Below are 6,921 nucleotides of genomic sequence, written 5' to 3'. Positions count from 1 at the left end.
TTGCAGAATTCTATCATGCGTTCTCCAGCATGATTTCTATCACCAAGGCCGTATTTTTCAACTACACATCTTTCCTCTTTGCTACCAACCTTTGCATTCCAATCACCAGTAATGATCAATACATCTCTATTGCATGTTTGATCAATTTCAGATTGAAGAAGTTGATAGAATTTCTATTTCATCCTCACTGGCTTAATGGTTGGTGCGTAAATTTGAATAATAGTGGTATTAACTCAGCTTCCCTGTAGGCACATGGATATTATCCTGTGTACCTCATGACTGATCTGGATATGTTCTTTTTGACAATGAATGCAACACCATTCCTCTTCAATTTGTCATTCCTGGCATAGTAAGCCATGTGGTTGTCAGACTCAAAATGGCCTAAAATAGCATGGGAATATTTAAAATTATTCAAAATAGTCAAAAATAGCATAGAAAGCACTAAAGTGAGTATGTACTAAAATATTTTTAACAATGTTATTATCTCCTTCTGTGAACCAAGACCAAAAGATACATTTTGTTGCTTGATGTGAATCTCATTCCTTTCGATCAGTGCTTGATTTCCATCTGGGCTACCACTTGTCTTCATAGTTTGTGTGCGATGACAGCCTGGGTACATTTTCATATCTTTACATAGATGTTACTGTAGGACTGTCAGATGGCTGGGTAGCCATCTGGAAAAAGCTTCATGGCCCATTGTTTTCCTTCAGCTTGAAGTGTTGGGCCATCATTTCTGCCACACTGGAGGAACTGGGAGGCTGAGTGCAGGGCCCCTTGCTGGACTCTCAAGAAGCCCTAATGGCACACTGGTTAACTAGCTGAAAGGTCAGTGGTTCAAACCTACCAGCTGCTCCTTGGGAGAAAGATGTGGCCGTCTGCTTGCTGTTAATGTTAAGTGCTATCGAGTCAGTTCCGATACATAGCAACCCTATTTAGGGTTTCTGGTTTATAAATATTAAGCCTTGGAAACCTTACAGGACAAGTTCTGTGCTAACCTGTAGGGTCGATATGAGTTGAAACAAACACATCGACAGTGGGTTTATTTTGTTTTGTTATTTTGGCTGAGTTTTTACAACACACACTGCCTTTTCTTGAAATGACCTACTTGTGAATCTGGTTCCCAAGCAACTCTGTTGATGATCTTCATAGTCCTAGGGCCTGGCACCACATCTGCGATGTGGCTCTTTATATCCCAGCTTGACACCTGTTTGCTGAGCACAATTTAACTAAAATGAAGGCTTGCTATCTACTTACTATTTCTTTATTACATGCTTTCTTAAAAACCACTTGTTGTGGAATTGACTCTGCCTCATAGTGACCTCATGTGTGTCAGAATAGAACTGTGCTCCATAGAGTTTCAGTGGCTGGCTTTTCAGAGGTGTACTGCCAAACCTTTCTTCTGAGGAAGCTGTGGGTGGACTCAAACCTCCAGCCCTTTTGTGAGCAACTAAGCACTTTCACTGCTTCACCCAGAGACTCCTGCTTTCTTGCTCTGCATTTATCACTGTGGAGCCTACAGCCCATGTATTACAGTGACCCTCCAGTGCCCATCTCGTAGACTTGCCTATGTCCACTTCTTTGAGATCGACACTGTCAAGAACTTCTCTTCTTGAATTGTTCTCGCCTTTCAGATTTGGGAACTCTTGGCTGCCCCTTCTCCTTTCCTACGCTCGTCTCCACTCTTTAAAATGATTGCTCTTTTCACCCATAAACCCTGAATGAGGAACTCGAGTTTCTCCCACAGCATTTATCTTGATCTCTCATGCTTCCCATGGTTTTCATTCATCTAAGCAAATGCTACCAAGGACTGTGTGTCCCAAAGTCTTAGAGCCCTCAGTGTGCCTGCCTGGCTTCATGGCCATCTAGTGGAGATTTGGAGGTATTCGCTGAAAGGGTGGGTGCAGAAAGTTAACCAGGTTTAGATGGTGAAATTACCAATTCTGGAAACATAGACATGACTCTTGGCTTTGCCTCTGGTGTTCAACTTGCAACCAAGTGATGTGTTTACTGAATATCACATGTCTGTCAGTGGGAGCTTGCGTGTTGTTCTGAGGCTGAACAGTTTAAGCAGACTTTCTAGATTAAGGGTAGGAAAAAAGATCAGCCAATGACCACAGCCTATGGATCTCCATGGTCCATGTTGCAACCAATCATGGTGGTAGCATGGGATCAGGCAGTATCTCACTCCATTGCCCATGGGGCTGACTGGACCACAGCAGACAACAACCTGAGACTAATATACATGACAGTACCACCAAGACTCCACCCAGATATATGCCAAGTAAGACAGATCTGTTGTTTGTGTTGTTAAGTGCTGTCGATTCGGTTCTGTCTCATAGCAACCCTGTATAGGGTTTCCAAGGAGTGACTGGTAAGCGTGAACCACCGACCTTGCAGTTCAAACGGACCTTGCGGTCCAGCACAATTACCCACAGCGCCAGACTGAAAATAGAGAACCAGAGATACGATGGTAACAACAACAATAAAACTATATAAAGTAAAAAGGAATAAAGTTGTTCCAGAACTTCCGAATGAAGAGGAAATCAAATAGATTTCAATTAAAAAATAAATAAGTAAAAGTAAACCTAACTATAACCCTAAAAACTAGACCAAGCCTTACTCATAGCCATAGTCTAACCCTAGTCCTAACTGTAACCCTAACAATAAGCCACGTCCTAGGCCAGACAAGGTGTAACCATAGTCCTAACCCTCATTCCTTACTGGTACCTACCACCATGCCCCCGCACCCCACCCCCCAACAAAGGGTAATCGTTCATTGTAAGACTATCAGAGCATCAGAACTGGCTTACAAATCAAAATGGTAGGACTAGGTCTTCCTAGGTGGGTACTCGCCAAGAAAAAGCCTTGTTCAGTTCAAGTGCCAAGATTGAGAAACCCAATGATGAAAAGCCGATGAATTTGAGTCTGGTATTTCTCAGGCTCTTCTTGAGCTGGAGATGAACTCGGACCTAAAGGCTCAGTGAAGAGAGATGAATATAACTTCAGCTAAGGAAATTGAAGTTGGTACTGAGGAAAGTTTTTATAATCTTTGTTCCCATTCCTCAACTGAAGTCATTCCAGACAATTCAAGTCCAACTAGTATGTGAGCTGGAGAAAAAGTTCAGTGGAAAGCACATGGTCTTTATTGCTCAGAGGAGAATTCTGCCTAAACTAACTCGAAAAAGCCATACAACAACTAAGCAAAAGCGTCCCAGGAGCCGCACTCTGACTGCTGGGCAAGATGCAGTCCTTGAAACTTTGGTTTTCCCAGTGAATTGTGGGCAGGAGAATCCGAGTAAAGCTGGATGGCAGCTGGCTTATTATAAAGGCTCATTTGGACAAAGTGCAGCAGAACAATGTAGAACACAAGGCTGAAAACTTTTCTGGTGTGTATAAGAAGCTCACAGGCAAGGGTGTTGAATTTTGATTCCCAGAGTTTCAACTGTAAACAAAAATGATAAAATGAGCTATCATTCACCATAATAACAATAATAATGATAGGACTAAATGTGGCAAGAATAGAGGCAGAAGGGTGTCCTAGCCGTACTTCATCCCCTGTTGGATCCCCAAGAAAGCTTCCAGGGAGCAAGGTTGGAAACTAGAAAGAATGGATGCTTTCTGTAGTCTCTCTGATTCTGCTCTTCTCTGTCTTCAGTGAAGTGATGTTTATTTCCTAGTATTTTATCATATCCTCTCTTGGAAGGTGACCTCTGTGAACTGTTGGTCTCTTAAGTATTTTACGTGTTAGCTTTCTGGGTGGTTTTATACTTGTGTGGGAACCCATACTCTTAATCTCACCACTGAAGACCACAAGGGGGTCTTTATATAACCAGCAAGCATCATACAAATGTAGTAATTGTTATGATGCTGACTACAAGTACCAGCTAATCTCTTAAGCAGGGCAAAAAAAGAAGAAGAAATCCAGTGATTTCAGTTTCGCTTTTCAGATTTCACTTCTATGTTGAACCTTATAAGGCGCTCTGATTTTATTAAACTCATGTATAATCATGAGCAGATGAGTATGTACAGATGCCCAGATACATTTGGGCCCTGCTAGTGTTTAAGTGGTCAGGTGCTAACTGAAAAGTCTGTGCTTCTAACCCATCAGCTGCTCTGAGGGAAAAAAATGGGCCAGTCGGCTTCACTGAAGATTGCTGCTGTTGTTAAGTGTTGTCGGGTTGGTTCTGACCCATAGCGACCCTGTATAGTGTTTCTAAGGAGTGGTTGGTGAATTTAAACCACTTTGCAGTCCAGCACATTAACCCATAGCACCATACCCTGTGGGTCCTCTTATAGGGTCCCAATGAGTTAGAATCAATTCAATGGCAATGTGCTTGGTATTTTGAATTCCTGTTTCATATCAGCAATTTAAGTTCAATTCAGTAATCAAATTTTCACAATTTTATCAGTTCTCTCTTTGCATTCCTTTTTGTTGAATTATGTCTAAGCAGATTGCAGACATTTTGTTTTACTTGTATAATGTTTTAGAAAATAAGACTTTCTCACTGTTGAACTTAAGAAAGACTAAAGTAAAACTACTCAGTGATAAATATTGCAACATATTCGCTCTCTCTCTTTTTTTTTTCACAGTATAGATAATTAAAGGAAAGAAGGTAGGAGATTTAAGGAGGTGCTGTTGTTGTTGTTAAATGCCATCAAGGTGACTTTGATTCATAACAGCCCCCATGCATAACAGAATGAAACACTGCCTGGTCCTACGCCCTCCTCAATAAGTGTTACAGTTAATCCCATTGCTGCTGCCACTGTGCTGGTGTATCTCATTTGGGGTCTTCCTGTGTTTCATTGACCCTCCACTTTATAAAGCATGTCCTTCTCTAGGAACTGGTCCTCCTGATAATATGTTAGAAATACGAGAAGATGAGAAGATGAAGTCTGGCCATTGTGGTTTCTGAGGAACATTCGGACTGTACTTCTTCTAACACAGTTTTATTTGTTCTCTGGCAGTGCAATGGGACTTTCAATATTCTTCTCCAACACCCCATAACTCAAATGCATCGATTCTTCTATAGTCAGTCTTCCTTCTTGTCCAGCTTTCACATGCATACGAGGCTATTGAAAATACCATGGTTTGGGTCAGGTGCACCTTAGTCCTCAAATGGACATCTTTGTTCTTGAAGACTTTTAGGAGGTCTTGTGCAGCATATTTTCCTAAGGTAGTACATCATTTGATTTCTTGACTGCTGCTTCCATGAATGTTAATAGTGAATCTAAGCAAAATGAAGTTATTTGACAACTTCAATCTTTTCTCTAATTGTCATGTTATTTATTGATACAGTTGTGAGAATTTCTGTTTTGTTTACATTGAGGTACAATCCATACTGAAGGCTATAGTCTTTGACCTTCATCCATAAGTATTTTAAGTCCTCTGCTTTCAGCAAGCAAGATTCTAATATCTGCATATTGAAGCTTATTAATGAGTCTTCCTCAAAACTAATGCCATAGTCTACATAAAATCTAGCTTTTCAGATTATTTGTTCAGCAAACAGATTGAGTAGGTATGGTGAAATAATACAGCCCTGGCAGCTTTCTCAATTTTAAACCACTCAGAATCCCTTTGTTCTATTCAAACGACTGCCTCTTGGTCTCTGTACAATTTCCTCATGAGCACATGAGGTGTTGGGGCAGAGAAAGAAAGAGAATGAGAGATAACCCACTTGTAAAAAAGCACACTCTACTCAGCAGGATTCAATAATCCACTGCCGTGGCCCCACAGAACTCCGACACCACCCTCACAGTTACGGGGTTCATTAGGGAAGTGAACAGGTTGTAACTCAGGGTCAGAAATGCGTAGGGCACAGTTCTTTCAGTCAGGACAGCCTTTGCTTAGTTACAAAGCTCTTTTACGATTTCTGATAAATGCCCCCAGGACACAATACTCCACTATAAACTTCCCCCGGAAGGCACTTGACTCCAGCTCGGTGGGTCAGCAAACCTAGCTCCTCCAATTACATGCCTAGAGCCATCCCACTCTCACACAAGCTTCCTGCCCACAGTCACTCAGCTTCACTGGCTGTCCACCATTCCATCTCCTGCTCTCTCTGCCACTGCTCTGATAGCACAGCTTTCTTCCCCTGCTGAGCAAGTCCAATGCACAGGCATCTCTGCGTCCAAAAGATGGGCTCTATTCCTGACTCTTCTTCCCGTATGGTAGGGCAATCCCTGCTCCTGCTCCTGAGATGGCTCGTTTTATGCCCAGCAGGATGGCAAAACTGACCACTCACAACTGAACCATGGAATCTCTCAACATCTCCCCCCATCTTCTCTTACCCAGACCCACCAGGGAAAAGTCATTTATGATGGGAGTTAACAAAGACTAGGGCTCGAAGAGGCATGAAATCACCCAGTGTAGCATACCGCTCCTTGCCCTGTTTTCTCCTTGACTAGACACAGAACTCAGGGCAGAAACTGTGCTGGGACCACGCTTATCTTCTTGTCACTCAAGAAATATTTACTGAATAAATGAATGAATGAATGAGTGTGCCTTCAAAGCTGTGCAAATAGATATATAGACCTACTCAGAAATACATACATGTACAAGTAGATACATAGACCTACTCAGAAATACACACATGTACAAATAGATACATAGAAATACTCAGAAATACACACATGTACAAATAGATACATAGACCTACTCAGAAATACACACATGTACAAATAGCAACATAGACCTACTCAGAAATACACACATGTACAAATAGCTACATAGACCTACTCAGAAATACACACATGTACAAATAGCTACATAGACTTACTCAGAAATACATACATGTACATATAACTACATAGACTTACTCAGAAATACACACATGTACAAATAGCTACATAGACCTACTCAGAAATACAGACATGTACATATAGCTACATAGACCTACTCAGAAATACACACATGTACATATA

The 6,921-nt window shown here is 41.5% G+C and overlaps 1 protein-coding gene and 1 pseudogene across 1 annotated transcript in view; both read left to right on the top strand.

Moving 5' to 3' along the window:
- PRKCA (protein kinase C, alpha) overlaps positions 1-6,921 on the top strand; it is a 532,565-nt gene that overhangs the window by 209,494 nt on the left and 316,150 nt on the right. The gene's annotated exons all lie outside the window — the stretch shown is intronic.
- Positions 2,736-3,448, top strand: LOC102826937 (annotated as a pseudogene).

The sequence above is a fragment of the Chrysochloris asiatica genome, unplaced genomic scaffold, assembly GCF_000296735.1.
Source record: "Chrysochloris asiatica unplaced genomic scaffold, ChrAsi1.0 scaffold00007, whole genome shotgun sequence".
Taxonomy (NCBI): Eukaryota; Metazoa; Chordata; class Mammalia; order Afrosoricida; family Chrysochloridae; genus Chrysochloris; species Chrysochloris asiatica.
This window is presented reverse-complemented; position numbering and strand designations above follow the sequence as displayed.